Source organism: Condylura cristata, unplaced genomic scaffold, assembly GCF_000260355.1.
Source record: "Condylura cristata isolate star-nosed mole 26May11 unplaced genomic scaffold, ConCri1.0 scaffold00007, whole genome shotgun sequence".
Classification (NCBI taxonomy): Eukaryota; Metazoa; Chordata; class Mammalia; order Eulipotyphla; family Talpidae; genus Condylura; species Condylura cristata.
Window position 1 is genome coordinate 43,445,022 of NW_004567108.1, and position 18,464 is coordinate 43,463,485.

At 34.4% G+C, this 18,464-nt stretch overlaps 1 long non-coding RNA gene across 2 annotated transcripts in view; it reads left to right on the plus strand.

Moving 5' to 3' along the window:
• Nucleotides 1-18,464, plus strand: part of LOC105853351 — a 329,248-nt gene that overhangs the window by 149,459 nt on the left and 161,325 nt on the right. The window contains exons 3-4 of one of the 2 annotated variants that reach the window (XR_001145186.1): nt 2,012-2,179; nt 7,541-7,644. This is a non-coding gene — a long non-coding RNA (uncharacterized LOC105853351). The remainder of the gene's footprint in view (nt 1-2,011; nt 2,180-7,540; nt 7,645-18,464) is intronic. The other variant, XR_001145187.1, reaches the window with a different exon arrangement.

The following is an 18,464-nucleotide window of genomic DNA, read 5'->3' on the forward strand; positions in this document are numbered from 1 at the left end:
CAATATGTGATGATAATGTGCTATTCTTCTGAGAATCAGCTATAGTTTATTGGTAACTCAGAGGAATCACTTATGCTGTTGGCTGCATAATTCATTCAGCTATAAATTGCCTGGTTATTGGTGAGATCATTCGTTTAAATTATCCCAGTTGGTTGGATTGTGTTTCTTGAACAAGTTTGGAGGGGTATGTATGCATGCTTGTCATCTGTGGTAATAACCTGATCTTGAATAGACTTCCCATTACATGAATTAGTAAGACTGTAGTCGCTGATAAAGGGAGGCTAGCGACTACACAGTGGAGACTGTTTGAACAGGGCATATAGGTTGAGGGTAGAACAATAACTTGAAATAAGTGATGTATTTTAACTTAGGAATTTCTAAAATCTAAGGAATGAAGAATGATTCTGTAATTGAGCATGAAGTGATTGGTTGTAATTTCTTGAGCGTCGCAAGATTTAGGCCAACAATACTGACTTTGAGATTTTCCACAACTGCATGTAAAACCTATTGAAAGAAAAAAAAAACACAGAATTTCAAATGAGACTAGTTTTTTCCTTCTCTTTGTACATATTTTATTGATTTATGTAGCTGAAAATATCACCAGCTTTAAAATAATTTTTAAATGAACTTAGTGGTCTTTATATTTTGATGAAATATAATAAGCTGAATTTTTTACCTTTCAAAATCCTATAAAGTTATGATTATTTCTAAGTTTATTCATTTACTTAAAATTTTATATTCTTTGTAAGACATTGTTTAAAGGAAGCAAAAGAAAGACTAATGGCAAAATACATATTGAGAGCATAAATGGTAATAATTTTTTTCAGGTTTATAAATTGCATCCCTTTGAGTTAAATTTTTTTAAAAGCAGAAAAGAACAAAATAAAAAAAATCCCAGTATTAAAAAAGCTATATTTAACTATATGCTTTAATTTCTCAGCACGTAGTACCTTTTATATCCAGTGAGTTATTTGGCATGAAGGCCTTGTAAATAATAATAATAAAAATATCTTTCCATTTTTTATTAACAACAGAAGATAAAAATGTAGTTAAGAAAGCAAGAATTCAAAATTTACACAATAGCTCCAATTCTCTAGGAAGTTGAACTTGATACTTCACAGATTTTGAGATCAATATCTAAAGTCCTAAGTCATTGATCTTTTGGCTTTCCTGTTCAATGTATACTCTTCCTTCTGAAACTGTGTCTTGAAAGATATCCCACTTTAAGAAACAAAAGGTTATTTTAACTCCAACATTTCTATTATGACCAAAGCATGGCAGGATGGACATCTAGAGACTGTTGTGGACTTTTGTTACTGTCAATGCTAATTAAGTCCCAAGTAGCCACAATCTTTCCTATTTTAAGGGACTTCATAGTTGTAGTTGGAAAAGTCTCAGACCTTTGTGCAAGGAAGCGTGATCTACATTGGAGATGCCTGCTGTAAACTTAGGAGTATAAAATGTAAACAATGATTTAGAATTTATGCACAGTAGCAGGGAAAATAACTTTGGCAGAGCAGTGATGTTGTTCAGATAGTAGCTTCATCGGAATTTTCATGGTATGTGTGACTCTGGTTGCTTGGCTTTCTTTGTTTCCACTGGATTTTTGATTGTTATTTTTCAAGCTTCCCTACAGGTGGTATAAGCTGTACTTCATATTTTTCTAACAATGTCTGTTAGTTAAATTTGAGAATCGTGCCTCATGCAATTCACTAATTTAGATCATGGAAGATAATTTTACTTTGTTTTTCTGGAGAATAAATGTGACACTGGCATCATGGAAATTCCACTTTTTAAAGAAAATCTTCATTTTGATAAATACAGCATTTCATGTGACTACTGAGGATGGCTCTGAGAACTCACTTTCCTCATCTAACTTGGGAAGAAATTTAGAAGAATCTGAAATGTCAGGTCCAGGAATATGGTCTGTGTGTCAGAGTCAGGGGTTCTTATTGCTGTCCTGACCCTCATGGTCAACACTAACCGTCTGTATTTTCCTTCCTCCTTGTAGACAACAGCTGTTTGATAGAAAATGGAAAAGAATTTCTCCATATATGCTCAAAACCCTGATGTCACAGGAAAAGAGAGAAATGTATTATGAAGAAATAGTTTGCTGAACTTAAATCACTGAAAATGAGAGGAGAGGTATGCTACAAGTAATTATAGCAGAAAATAAAAGGTAATGTTTTAGTATCATCTTATGTAAACTCAAAAATATGAATACCTTACACCAGCATTCTATTCTAGTAGAATAAAATAAGTACTAAATAAGTATTATTTTTTTTTAGATTTATTTATTTGTGCATACAGAACTGGGGTACAGGCCAGAGGCTCAGGGGCTGGGAGAGGCTTTACCAGAGACAGAGCGGGGAACAGAACAGGCAGATCAATGAAGTACACTGCTGAGGGGAGCAGCGGGCGGGTCAGGAGAGGTCTGCCATGCCATGTGGTCACCTCCGGGGCAGGCGGGAATCAAACTTACGCGGAAGTGGCTTTAGGTTCTCAGTGCTGTGCTTTAACCCGCTGCACCACCAGGGAGGGCCACTAAATAAGTATTTTTTAAAAATCAATACATTTAAAATAAGAAAGCATCAATGAATTAAAAAACATTAAGTTAAAAAATTATTAGCTGATGGGAAATTATTAGTAGATAGAAATTTAAAAGAGAAACTATTATTTCCAAAAGAGACTAGCTACTACCAAATATTAAAAACATTTCATAAATCATAAAATATTGGATGTACCTAACACCTGAGTATATTATTTGTTATATACAAGTGAGATAAATTATTTGATGATGGAATGTATTAGTTGAAATTTTGAAATATGTGTTCTTAAAGTGTATGAGTAAGATCACCATTTACCCATGAGGATATTTTCTCCAGAGCCTTCCCAACACTCCCTCTGACACTGCACCAGTAGGATGATGGTCAAAAGTTTCTCCTATTTGATGATTTTCCTCTTTTTTTTTAAAGATTTATTTATTTATGCATACAGAACTGGGGTACAGGCCAGAGGTGCAGGGGCAGTGAGAGGAGTCACCGGAGACAGAGTGGGGAGCAGAAAAGGCAGATCAAGGAAGTGCACTGTTGAGGGGAGCAGCAGGCGAGGTCTGCCACGCCATGTGGGTCACCTCCGGGATTGGGGTTTGAACTCATACTGAAGCGGCTGCGGCTTACTTGCAGTGCTACACTTTATTCTGTTGTGCCACTAGGGAGGGCTGAGTTTACTCTTTTTAAACAACTTTCCCCCAGGAACTATAAACTTTTTATCAACATCAAGTAATACTTTTCTTTCAAAAGTATTTCCAGTTTGTATGAAACTTTTTTTTTCTGTTTTCATCATGTATAGAGATTTTCATAAGCTAGTACTCATCAGTTTCAATACAGTTATGTTTATAATCTATTTATTCAGGGATTTTCATAAGTACTTATCAGTTTCAATATAGTTATGTTCATAATCTATTTATTCAGAAACTTTTGAGTTCAAGTAAGGATTATTCTAGCAACAAAACTTTATTCTGTGGGCTGCATTTAACTTGCGACTGTCTACATTAAAGATTAAAGAGTTAGAGAAGAGTACTTTTAAGCCAGTATTACCTCAATAAAAAGTAAATAAAAGGGTAACTGCTCAATTTGGATTTCAGTGAAGCATAGAACTCTTTAGGTATATCTCAGGGTATAAATTATTTCTTCAGGGATTTTTTCAAAGGCTGAAATAAAGGCACCGTACCAAGAAATGCATGCCATCTTAGGAGACAAAAATAGCATGTTGTACCAGAATAGTAAAGATTTGCACGGTGGTCACAAAGCATCAAAGTGGAATCCCTGGCAGCTCAGGTATAGGAGACTCCAAAACTGACTCACATATTTCTAAAATATAGGAATAATCTGCTGGAGAATCCAAAGGAGTGGCTATGAGCATGTTAAAAAGTATGTATTGAATGGGAGTGGGAAGGTACTTGAAGTCAAAGAAAGGCACAAGGTAAAAATGTTTTCATTTCAAAATCACCAAAGGAAGCATAGAAAGAAATAATTATCATATTACTCAATAGGCTTGCATTTAGCCCTAGGATATAGAATTTATGACCAAAGATTGACCAATATTTCCAGAAGGCTCCTTGTAGATCAGGTTTCCTACAATTGTTTATATGTGTGTTTATAATACATTACTATATTATAGCTAGAAGTCTAGAAAGATATTTAGAACTATACTTTAGCCACTTTGTCTTTTAGAAAGGCAAGGATGAGATATATCCTGGAAATTGAAACACTGAATCAATCCTATACACAATTGTATTATCCCAGTTTTTATGTAGATGTTTTTCCCCATTCACAGCTCATTGTTTTAGTCTCTCAAATATTTTGAAACACTGATATGTCTCCAGTTCTAGTTCGTTACAATTTTTGTTCATATAATGGTGTTTGTCAGCTTCCAAGACTGATGTATATATTCTCCCCCTGCATATCAAATAGCTCTTATCAGCATGTAAGTGTCTATTGATTGTATCATTACTCTTTTATTTCTTGCCTATTGTTTGTAAGAGAACTGGAGTTGCTATTAAACTTGGATTTTTAATATCCAGGGGTGGTATCACACTACAGAACTTCAGTAATCTCTCCAGCATATTTATCCTTTCGTATCTTTCTCACCCATTGTGTAATGTGTTCATCAATAAATAAGTTGCAGGAAGATGTGAGGCCATTGCAGGGTAAACAAATGCATAAGTGAATGTCAGTTCAGCTGGGAACAAATGCTGTGCCTCCATGTTCAAGAGCACAGCTCATCTGTTTGCATCCTACTGTGTGATCTCCCTGGCCATGAGAACAATACATGTGGACTTTAACACTAATCATGCAGTAGATTTGCATGTTTAAATATAAATTTATTTGATACAAACCACATTCTAGTGAGTTAGCACTGTATAATTAAGTGATTTGAAAGAAATATATGTGTATGTATGTATTTAAATGTATGAATTTAAAAAGCACACCAAATATGAATTGTCAATGTCATCTAGTAGTGTTCTCATAGAAATTTTTAATTTCTCCTCATAAGAAATTTTTGAGGCCCTCTCTGGTGGTGCAGCACTGCAAGCTGGCGGCAGCTGCATCTGTGTGAGTTCGGTCCCCACCTGCCCCGGAGGTGACCACATGGCGTGGCAGAGCTCTCCTGACCAGCCCGCTGCTCCCCTCAGCAGTGTACTTTGTCGATCTGCCTGTTCTGCTCCTCACTCTGTCTCTGGTGAAGCCTCTCACTGCCTCTGCACCTCTGGTCTGTACCCCAGTTCTGTATGAATAAATAAGTCTTTAAAAAAAAACAAAGAAATTTTTGAAACTTAAATTCTGTGTATAGTAGCATGATTTCTGTCTGAGTCTAGTCTGGGTTTCCCTACTTCTGTCCTGCTCCATATTTAATGATTTTTTCCTTTTTTCTCTTTGGCCCAGACCATTTTTACTCAGGACTGGGCTACTTTGGTAGACATTCTCTGACCATCAATTATGTGTTAGGTAGTGTTCTAGCTTTTAAATACTATTGCATGTGAAAGAAGGAATAACTTCCTGGTTAAGTATAATTTGTCCACAGTCACGTCAGAGCCATTACTCCACCTGAGCAGTGCATTGTTCTCTCCACACAACTCAGAATGACACTATTTAACTGGTGTTAACAAGTAGTCTAGCCTCCATTGAAAGATAACAATCTCATACAGCTGCATGTAGATCAAAGGAAGCAGATCTTGTCAAAGTTGTTAAATTTTCTTTTAAAAAAATTATTTATTTATGCATACAGAACTGGGGTACAGGCAAGAGGTACAGGGCAGTGAGAGGATTCAGCAGAGACAAAGTGTGGACCAGAACAGGCCGAGTGATGAAGTACACTGCTGAGGGGAGCAGTGGGCGGGTCAGGAGAGGTCTGCTGTGCCATGTGGATCACCTCTGAGTTGGGATCGAACTCATGTGGAAGTGGCTTTAGCTTCTTAGTGCTGTGCTTTAACCCACTGTGCCACCAGAGAGGACCCTCTTTTTTTTTTAAACAAAACAAATATTTCTTGGTTGTCAACAATTACATTTACCTTTGAAGTGTCATGGATAGGAGTTGAATGAAAGACATTTTATTGCATGTAGAGTTTGAACCAAGCTATTTCCTTTTTTAACATTTTAAATTTGCTTATATATCTATTTACATTAAAGTTGTTAAATTTTCAACTTGGAGTAGAATGAACCAAATCCCAGCTTTATTCTCTTGGAATGCCTGAAATCTGACAAACAAAAGAACACTTGTTATTCCTTTGCCTTCTGTTAAGACACAAAAAAGGCTTGCCAAGTGAAAAGCTACAGATACACAAGTGGCACATCAAAATCTTGAGAAACCTATGTTTTGCTTGACAGCACACATTTCCAGCCCAGTCTTTATGCCTGTGTTGTTTTGCTCATGGATTCTCAAAGTTTCATAACAGATGGGAAATTTTCAAATAGCAGGACCTTAAGAGCATTATCAACTTTTCAACTTTTCAGGTCATGGAATAACCGTATTTTTTGACACCTTTTTTTTTTTTAAGTATTAAGTCTTTACTTTAGGTCTTATATTATCTTTTAGACACTTGGAAAGAATACTATACTCATTATTACAATATCAAATAGAATCTCAGTTATAGAGACAGGTGCTATGAGGTACTAGAGCTTATTACATGCACTCTCAAAAAAAGTTTTCTATTTAAATTTTCCTGTGAATATTTGAATTGATGAATTGCCTCTAGAGAGAGGATGCTAAGGAGAAATACACATTAAATTTATCTGGCATTTAAAACACAAAATAAAACAATTTGTTAAAATTTTAAATACAAATGAAAATCAGCCTCAAAATTCTCCTGAGCAGAAAACATCAGTTTAGTCATACAAGTACAAAATTTAACTTATTTTAGTTGGCTAACTTGACCTTCTTGTTTATGCTTCTGGAAATCATAAACAAAATTTAAACCACTTCCTAGTGTTCCAGAGGTAATAAGTGAACATCCTAATGTTTTAACCAATCTCTACAATGAATAGACTCTGCCTTCTCATTATGTAAACTGCTTCATAGTAATTTTCCCTAGGCTTATTCCATGTGTTGGTTTAAGTGTTCCCATTTGCAAACTGTATTTTAAATATGTGCACAGTAAAATTTTACTTTCTATGATTTCAGTGATTCACTGTTTTTATTTTGGTTATTATTGATTACTGGCAATATTTTAGAAGGAGAGAGTAATCGAGCATGTTTAGTTGACGGATCATGCACTTTTATAAGAAAATTTGCATTTGGCCAGGTTTAACATCTTCATCATTCTGGGATACTTGGTAATGAATATCATGAGGTCCTGTATGCTTCCTTTCCAAAAATAATTGTAGATTACATTATATTTATTTGATATTTCTTGTGCTTCTTTATTTAATTGGTGTGTTATCTGTACATTGCGTGCCTTTTGGTAATTTCACTATCAGTGAGGAGGTAGAAAAATGAAAAAGTTACAAAACATAATTCTCTTGTTTTTCATTGTTGATAGCTTTGACAAAAAGAAATATAGAAGAGGCTTTAACTTGCCACTAATCACCATCCTGTACTTAGGAATAGAAGCAAGAAAATGGAACAATATGAAAGAATGAACAGGTAGGTACTGGCTGTCATCAGCATCTCAATTACACATTTGGGGGTTTGATCCCTATTTAGTGTGACCTTCAAGCCATCCCTCAACATCTGCTTCGGTGCCAAAAATATCTCCATCTATTGGGTGATGCTTCAAAGAATTTTGAAGACTTAATTCACATCCTTAAATAAGTCCAAAATGGAAGTATGTCTAGGGAAGAGTAAGAATGACATAAATGCAGCTCAAAGTATAGATTACTATGTCAGGGTCTTTTCTTAAGGTAGATATTGAAAACAAGTTAGTCCTAGAGATAACTGGAGAAAATAAAAGGATGCAGGTCTTAAAGCAAAGAGGGTAAAATAATAGGGTATAAATCTTGATAGTGAAAGACATAGAAAAGAGGGATGAAGGACAAAGAACTATTTTCCCAATCTGTTTAAGATCTGTCCCACCCATTAGGTTAGGTGATCTAAGAAGAGAGGACTTTTCCTAGAGTTTTGATTGTTATAAATATTTGCAATATGTTTTAATTATAACCCCAATGTGTTTTAAGTATAATCCCAAATTTATATTTGATGTGTTGCTTTTCTTTTGTTCAGTTACCTTCCTAGCTTATAAAGAAATAAATTCATTTTAAGATATAATCTGTTTAAAAGGTCCTACTATGTTTCTTTCATTACATTCTCCTCAAAATATTGTTTACATATATCCCATTTGATATTATAGAGATTGGAAGCAGACATACATTATGAATAAGAACATGAAGTTCAGAAACAGAGTAAAGTTAGATTGCTTACTTTGTCATTTATAAGTAGTGTGACTTTGGACACGTTGGTTAACTTCTCTCTCCCGAGTTGTTTTGTCTGTAAATGATGATAATACTACCAGGTCATGAGATGAAAGGGATTACATTATATCTTATCAGCAAAACATTTTACGCCAAGCTTGTTAAGTTTGTGTGCTCAACAAATAAATGAGAGGCCAGTGACAGTGGTGATTGTAAAAATAAGTTGTAGGAATTTTACCCCAACAAGTAAATATAAAATCATTGTATTTTATGTCTTAGCTATTTTTTTTAAAGATTCATTTATTTATGCTTACAGAACTGGGGTACAGGCCAGAGCTGTGGTGGGTGAGATGATTCACTAGAGTGGGGAACAGAAAAGGTAGATCAATGGAGTACACTGCTGAGGGGAACAGCAGGCGGGTCAGGAGAGGTCTGCCACACCATGTGGGTCAGCTCCCTGGCTGGGGATTGAACTCACGCAGCAGCGGCTGCAGAGAGCTTCATAGTGCATTGCTTTAACCTGTTGTGCCACCAGGGAAAGCCCTGTCTTCACTATTTTTATGTGGCTTGGACATAAGCTCAAATTGCACAACAGTATGTGTTTGATTATTTAAATAGAAAGCTCTGAATTTTGAGGTCACTGGAGATAGTAGATTTTTTTTTGGTTGATGAAAAATTATGACAATGCAATATTAATAAATCAGTGTGCTGGGATTACTTTGGAATATATGATAACCAAATATGATTCCTTTGGAAACTTTATTTATGAGATAACAAGATTAAAGGTGCTAGACCTAGACAGATTCTAGACTACTTGAAATAACTCTTTTCATAAAGTAAATTATAAATGTCTGTATGTTTTCATTTTATATCTGTTTGTGTCAGCACATATTTTAAATTTTATTATACTTAGTAAATATTAAAGAACACAATAACCAAAATTGAAAGAGATCTGGTAAACATTTTTAATATGAGTGGAAATTCAAAGAACTGACAATGTTTGTTTGAAATAATAGATTATGGAGAGGAAGTAATTACAATCTTCAGAGAAGATTGTCCAATGTCTATTTTAGTCATGAGAGTTTTTGGTTGCAGGTGATATAAGTTCAACCCAAGTAAACTTAAGAAAATTAGAAATGCTTTAGCTTATATAACTGAAAATTGCTGGGAAGTAATTTTATCTTCACAATGAACAGGATAAATCAGAGCCCAGTAACTCTTTCTGCTCCTCTTTTATCTAGGTAAGCCCAAATTCCAAAGGGTCTCTTGCTTCCTCTGGATAAAATGGTAGCCAAAGTTTCTACATTCTCCAAGTCTGCTGAAAGAATATTTGTCTTGCTCAACAATTCAAAGTAATTCATCCTTCATCCAATTTCATGCTCATTTCTGAAGCCATGACTGTGAACATGGGAGCTGTGAGTCCATGTTTAGATCATGGACCCCACCTTTGGCGATGATAGCATGCAATACCAGATTCAAATGGAATTTGGTGAGACATGGTTCTCCAGAGAAATATGTGAGTGCTTAGTTCTAAAGAAAAGAATAGAGTGAGTGGCTACTCAAACAGGAAGATGAAATCTCTGTACTGTGTATTATACCACAGGACAAACTGAAATCAATTGGAAGAAATCATTGTAAGGCAGATTTTAGTTTTGCAAAAGGAACTCACAATATAAAACTCACAAAAGACTAAAACACCTCAAAATTTCAATGACTGCCTAGCCTATGAAACTTAACCTCAAATTCAGTTTTGGAGAGAATATATCTTGGAGTAGATGATCTAAGATCATTTTTGCCTGTAAGTGATTACTAGATTTCCGTAAGTCTGGGTAAGATAAAAGAGAGTTCATGCTAAGTATTTTTGAAGTTAGAGTTATAAAACTACTTCCCACAGATGAAAACAATGAATGAAAACAAGGATTATTGTGAGAAAGAAATTGTCTCAGAAGGCAACATGCTTTACTGAGAATCTAATATTCATGTTTATAGATAGTTAACCTTAAAAAACATTTCTTCTCCTTCTTCTCTCCCTCCTCCTCCTCCTTCCATTATTTATTTTTATTGTTATTATTACAAAGCTCCGTCTAAGAAATATGAAGCTTTATTTATCTAGTCTCATCATATTCAATCTTTTAACTATTTTTATATTTTGAATTCTTATTCAAGTCCAATATAAATTTTCCACAAAAGGGAAGAGAGTCATAAAAATGACATGGCAACTTGATTCAGAGTCACTGCTTTTGATCTTCAAATTTTTTTTATTCGTATTGACATATAAGATATAAGACAATGAACTCAATAACTATTGAGTATCATTTACATGCCAGGTGCTTTATAACTGACTTCATTTAATCATCATACTACCTTTGAGCCTAGGTATGTAGCTTTATTAACATGTAAAGATTCAAAGTTTGATAAGAGACAGTCTTGAGTGGAAGGAAAGGAAAAGGGATCAAGGATAGAGGAGAGAAGAGCACAAAGCTATATGGTGATGGTTTACGGGTGAACTGGTGGTGGAAATTTTACAGGGCATATACAATGATGTAAAATATATAAATAAAGATGCATGGAATAAAAAAATTAAATTCAAAGTTTGAGAAGAATCATATACTTTGCCTGAGTTAATTTAGTAACATATAAGCTTTGCCCAAGGACATATGTTCATCAGCTGGCAGAGAATAGATTCAAACCTGAATCTATCCATTTTTGTACACATTTTCACCATGTTGCCTGTCTAAAAAAGGAGAGGAAACAAACCTGCTTTCTATCATTTCCTGAGAGGACAAGGGAGTTGATAGTTTCCTACTTGCTTGATATTTCTATTGACTTTCAAATATAGTTGCATAAATTAAAATTAGAATGATGGGACCCTCCCTGCAGCGAGTAAAAGCACTGCACTAAGAAGCTTAAGCCACTTCCGCATGAGTTCGATACCCGCCTGCCCGTGAGGTGATCCACATGGCGTGGCAGACCTCTCCTGGCCTGCCCGCTGCTCCCCTCAGCAGTGTATTTCGTCCATCTGCCTGTTCTGCTCCCCACTCTGTCTCTGGTGAATCCTCTCACGACCCCTGCACCTCTGGCCTGCACCCCAGTTCTGTATGCACAAATAAATAAATCTTTAAAAAAATTAGAATGATGGTATTACAGGGCAATTAATAAGTATGGACTACAAAGATAATGTAGAAGCCCGAACTTCTACATTAGTTTAATAAAAAAAAAAATACAAGGAAAATGTGGTGGTCTATTATACAATTTTTGAAGATAATGTTTCTGTAAGATTCAGTATCGAAAGTTGTTATGTGTTCTACTCTTCATGAATTGGAATGTATATATTCCCTTTCCTTCTGAACTTTGAAAGGGGAGCCTGTTAAAAATGGTATGTGGATTCAAACCCATTTCTACCTCTGAAGGGAGGTAGAAAGTAGCTTGTTATGAACTTCAACCTTGCGTGAATTTGATTCATCAGTTTCTAGCTGAAGATTTTATAATATTTCAAAATGAAAGTGTATGTTAAAAAGCTTTTACTTTCTAAACTATTGGAAAGTTAGTCGATCATTTACCTACGAGGCTAACTGAGTTTCCTACAAACAATAGAATGTGAATATTAAAAGGGAAAGGACTATTAACCCTTAGCTATCAGCTGTTAGAGTTTTAGTTTTAAAAATAAGAGCTTAGGGCCTCCCTGGTAGTAGAGGGGGTTAAGTCTCAGTGCTGTCCCTGCTATGGCCTGAGTTCAGGGAGCTGACTCACTGCATACATCAGACCTCTCTAGTCTCACCCGCTGCTGCTCCCCTCAGCAGTGGATTTTAGTGCATCTGCCTGTTCTGCTCCCCACTATATCACTAGTGAATCCTCTCATACCACTGACCTACACTCCAGCTCGTCTATGCAGAAATAAATAAATCTCTTAAATAAATAAATAAAAATTAAAGCTTACACAATGGTAACTTCATGCAACTAAACTATAACAATTTCTTCTTATGTAAACTTTGATGTTTTAGAAAGATTTTTGAGAGTTTTGAGTAATCTGGGCAACATCCAGACACAAATGCAAGGGACAGTGAGAGAGCAAACTAGGAGTGTCAGCTATTGTTAGCAGATGTGCACTCTGGAGGCTGTTAGAGGGATATTTTTTTTACATTCTATCTGCTCCTCAGTAAGTAAATTGTTACTGCATTAGGAATCTTACAGGATATTTAAAAGTTTATAATTTTATGTGGAAAGCTTAAAATTCCAATGAAATAAATATTGGTTGAAACAACCAACAATCCTTTCCAATCTCAGGCATGACAGTAGGCGAAAAAGAAATTACATATTTCTTCCTTTTATTTTGGTGGTGTTGGCTATATAACAACTAAAAGACAAATGTATCTTCTAAGAAATCACAGTGAATATAGCACCTGTAGGAATGTAGGAGTGAAGGATCTCAGTAATACCTCAAAGGATAGTAACAGGGGAGTAGGCTCGGAATATAGTTTGTATTCCTCTTGGCAACTTCAAGACTGCAATAATCTTGGGAAATTTTGTTCACTTCCTACTTGTAAGTGGAAACATAGGATAATTATTATATTGTGAGGTTGGTATAAGTATCAAAGACATAATGTATGTGTGTACATAGTAGATACTAGACACAATACATTTTTGCTCCAACTTGATTAAAGTAAAAGAATTGAAATAACCAGGCAAACAGTGGAGAGGACATCTGACCTGAAACTTTTAAGATTTATGGTTGATCACTGTTCTGTGAATACTGAATAGAACTAAATATAAATATTTATTAGTTTAATATTATAAGCATAAATATGAATATAAAAAGCACAAGCTTAAGCACTGAAACACCTGCTCTGTAGTAACAATAACTAATTAGCTTTACTTTGAAATCTATAGGCAGGCATTTTAAATCTATTCTATAGGATTTGAGATCAAAAAATGAATACAGCTTGCCTATATCCACCAGTATATAATCAATACACACTAAATGTTTGTCACTTTTCTTGATACCCACACAGCCTCATGCTCTTCAGAGTTCCCATAATGAGGATTTCATGCCCAACTTCTAGTATTTAAGGGGGAAACAAAGTGTGTGTGTGTAGCAGTCTTCTTCTTTTTCAGTTTGGCAAAATAGCAAATTCATGATGCATTTTTTAAATTTTTTATTATTTATGCATACAGACCTGGGGTACAGGCCAGAGGTGCAGGGGCAGTGAGAGGAGGATTCACCAGAGACAGAATGGGGAGCAGAAGAAGATAACTGTCACAGCACACTGCTGAGGGGAATAGCGGATGGGTCAGGAGAGGTCTGCCACGCCATGTGGGTCACCTGCAGAGCAGGGATCAAACTCATGCTGACATGGCTTTAGCTTCTTAGTGTTGTGCTCTACCCACTGTACCACCAGGGAAGGCCCTTCATGATGCATGTTTTGTGAAGTTTCCTCCCCCTCTTTTCATCAGGTTATTCAAGTTCCTAGGCAGCCCTCAGAAGTTCAAACCAGCCTGTATGTCAATTACTCTTTGAAATTCATTCTTTATTCAGGTATTTTCCAAATCATTTCCCAATCACCTCACTACCTTGGGATATCATTTATCAGAAGAGTGGACAAGAAAGATGATGTTAATAACCTTTGTAAACCTTAATATTCTATGAAGCTCATATTACGGGTAACTTCTGGCTATTATTATATTATGGATAACTGACTCAGGTTTACCCAGGGAAAACTAATCATCATTAGTTTAAAGATTTAATGTTTAGTACAAATCTAAATACTGTTATTTTCTATCTTCCCCTTTTCATACTCCAATCACAAAGTCTTTATTTCTTAAGTGTTTGAGAAAAGAGACACTCCTTATGTGTGTGCATTAATGTATATTAAATACTAACCAGATCCAGGCACCAAGGAACTAACAATTACATTGTTAATCATCATATTACTTGTCTAAAACAAGTAATAGTTGAAACATTAAGGAGCCTTATCTAAACATACTTTGAGGTCATATCATATAATTTCTCTAAGTGGTTGTTCTCTGAATTTAGGATTGGGTATTCCACCACTGAGTCATTTTTCATGCATATGCAAACTTGTTTTAGAAATCCAACTTTGTGATACATTCAGCTTAGGTTTCTAGTGCAAATATCAAGTATTGCACAAACTTCAGTTAGTGTTTCTCTAATTGGAACTTAGACCTTCATATTTTGACACTAAAATGTCAACAAATGTATTCCAGGCAATAACATTATTTTTAATTTCAGCAATCCAGAATGGCATTTGAAAGCACAGTGAATGCTTTCCTAGAATTAATGTAATAAGACATAGCTGAACAGATGGAGCATAGACAGACAAGCTATGTTCTAGATTATTTTTTGAGACTCATGGACTAATCATACTACTGGAATCTGGGAAACATCAGCACATCAGAGCTGTAGAAGGTGCCAATAAATTAAACTTTATGGCAGAAACATACATAAAGTAACTCATTTGAAACCAAGGAAACTTAAGGAACTACCAATTCAGTTATCAAGGTGATATGGTTTTAAGAAGTAAATTAAGTTTAAATGGTGTTCTGTTTGGTTCTAAATCCTTTAAATAGTTCCCAGACCATGTCTACAGTGATGATAGAATTACAATGGTAATTTCCTTGAATATGTGTGATCTGAAAGTTTAATGTGTGAAAGGGAAAGACTGAATTCCCAAGCTAAGCAATTACGTATTAGGTTATGTCTAAAAGAAAGGACCCCAAAGTCTCAATGAAATCCCAAAGTTTAGAGTCAAGTATATATATCCCTTTTACAAACTACAATGGGAATAAAGTAATTTTAATTATCTCTCTTGTTCCCATCACCAGGCAATACTAGTCTGTCTCTTCATGTGTTAGATATCTAAGGGCTACAAAGGGTTAGGAGGAAAATAACAGAATGGAGAAGAAAAATTAGAATATACGGGAGATAGAAGGAACCTTAGGGGGCAGGTCATCCTGCTGGAAGGTATAGCCTCCTTTCTCCCCTCACCAGAATCTAAAGGTGATACCAGTTATTTTTCCTTTTGTGGATACCCCCTTTACTCTTGGTTAACATCATAGTTGGGTCCAAAGCAAATGTCCTTTGTAACATTTTGTTAAAAATGTATTATAAGAGTATTTATGCTTCCGGTCATGGTGAAGTAACAGCCAAAATGAATTATTCACACACACACACACACATATGTATACACACACACACACACACACACACACACATACACAATGAACAATAGGGAGCATAGAAGAGTAAACTCTGAACAGGGAATCTTAGAGGAAGAGAGAGCACGTTCTTTTGCCCTTATTGTTATTATACAATGGACATGTGTATCTGAGGTCTTCCTTATTATAAGTAAATAATTAAAACCCCTAAAGCAGTATTGCTAGTTAAAGCACATGTACATTTCAGAAACATGCACACTTCTTACAGATCTACTCACTTTGGCATAAAAAACTGGAAGTGCAGCAGAATGACTATGCCAATGCCACAGACCCTTTAGAAAGAGAATAAAAACACAAAGAACTCAGTTGAAAAGAAAACATAACCTACAAAACAAAAGAAAACTCCTAGTGAATATATTATATTGTAGAAGATAATTAAAGATCAAATTCAATAAATGAAGAGATTGAAGTCCACGAAATAAAATGACAAAAATAAAATGAAAAATTTTCAAAATGTAACTTTATAGAACTGTAAATTTGAATACTAAGCAATAAAATTAATTGAATAAAAATTGAATTGTTTCAAGGAAGAAAGTTTTAATATAACCATAGGGAACACATGAGAAATAAACTGAGAGATCTCAGCAATTAGATGAACAAAGTATATATGGAGAAAAAAAGAACAAAGAAATAAGAGCAACTGTGTTGCTGAATCATAGAACTTAACAACTGAATAATAATAATAACTATAATGATAATAATAATAAATCAGGTATTTAAAATGAAATAGAAATTAAAATTCCTTGAATTAATGGCATAACTGAATATGAAGATTGAAAAACACACCTAAGAAAACTGTTATAGTATAATCAGTAAGAAGATGATATAGTTAAAATATTGAGTTTTAAAGAAAAATACATTATTCTTTAGATATCATATTAGAGAATGCAAATCATCTTCAATAATGACAAAACTATCAGAGTAGTTTAACATTTTCCTTCACAATAAACAAATGAATTAGCAAGGTTTTGAAGGAAGACACCCCAAAATATTTTGAGTAGACATCTTTTTTAATTGTTACGTATATAGGCTAAAGTTCTCAGATAACAACAACAACAAAATAAACAAATAATAAAACCCACAGAACATATATCCAATACCTTGCATTACTAGAATTCATGTTATTACCTTCCACTAATGGAAACTGCAAAACTACAATGGAAATAGATACATGCCAAATTTTCAAACCATGTGATGAATGCATTTCTCAACAATCTGATTTAAATTTAAATTTTTTTCAACACCTCATAGTTCCAAACCAGAATATGGTCATTGAGGCAACCAATCCTGGCTACAGGATCTTCATCACCACTTGACATGAAGGGATACGTACAAATACTTTTGCATACAAGTTCAAGCCCTCTTCATACCTTCACAATCTCCCTAAGATACTCCTTGGTTGTGTGTGGTCTTTTTGTGTATATTTACGAGAAATTACCTGGGAAAAGATTCCTATGTAGGCTATGGAAACAGGCTCAAATTTAATAGGACACAGAAAGTTGGACCCTCTGGTAACCCAAATTTGTTCTAGAATAAGCATAAGCACAAATTTGTTTTGACCTACCAACTCCATATTTCTTTAGTGTACAGCACTAAGAGCTAGAGCATCTCCTGCCTAGCTTTTAGTGGAGAGCTGGTAGCTATGGAACCCACAAGTTCTTCTTGAAAAAATTATAAAGATGAAATTCTGTCAACTAAGAAATAGAAAAAACACTAAAGGATTTAATCACCATTCAATTCCAGAAGATGGTAAAGAACTACCTACAGTGTTTAGCAGTAAAGAGTCTAAGCTAATAACCTCAGACCCTTCAGCACTTTTTCCTCTAGTATAAAAGGCAACCGACTGGCATTCCCAGGAACATGCAAATTCATAGAATACAGAAATATGAGCTTTTCTTTAAAAATTGTGTAATAAATTCATTCAACCAAGTAGTGACTATGAAAGAAGTGGTAAAAGAACTGATACTTATCATTGTATCAATGTAAATATAGAAACTAATCAAATAACTGAGTGAATTATGGTTATAGAATAGAATATAAATGCTATAAAACCTACAATATAGAAATATATGTATAACCAAAATTAAGGGGTAGGAAGTAAAAGTTGAAACATATAAAAGTGCTAATTTCCTCATTAAAAAAAAACAGGAAGTCAGTTTTTCTGACTAAAATTTGAAACATGGCATTTAAAATAAATCATAACTCTAGACATTTAATGTTGCTGTCTATGTTTCTCACTCATAGAAGAGTAAGGAAATTACAGGTTGAAATGAAGGTGCGTATATTTAAGGTTCAGTGGTTGCTTCAGCTACCCTTCACTTTATTTTTTCTATTAAATACAGAAGTTTAATACTTTTTGAGTAGCTTGTATAGGATGACCAACTTTTCAGAAAGTTACTTTTGATTTTTATTTTTTGTCTTTCATCCATCATTTATTTCCTGATCCCCTACTAATTTACTCATTTATCCATTTTCTAGCCATCAACTTTTATTTACTTGTCCAGTGTTTCATATGTAAATATTAAAGAACTGTTTAGAATGATACTCATTTAATATAATTGTTTAGTGTTGTGTGGAATACTTTGTTAATTTCTTCTTTAAATGTATGTTCGTTTTTTGATTCACTATAATATACTAAACATGTATTTGTTTTACAGAAACAATTATTTGAATCAATTAGCCTTGCAAACCATTGATGCAGAGTATTTTGGCATCAATGAATTTGTGGTAGAAGTTTTTTTGTAGAGACAGGACAAAGGAAATAAAAGAGTAATCTAAAGAGGAATGGGATTATTGACCTAATTCAAATCAAATTGAAGACTA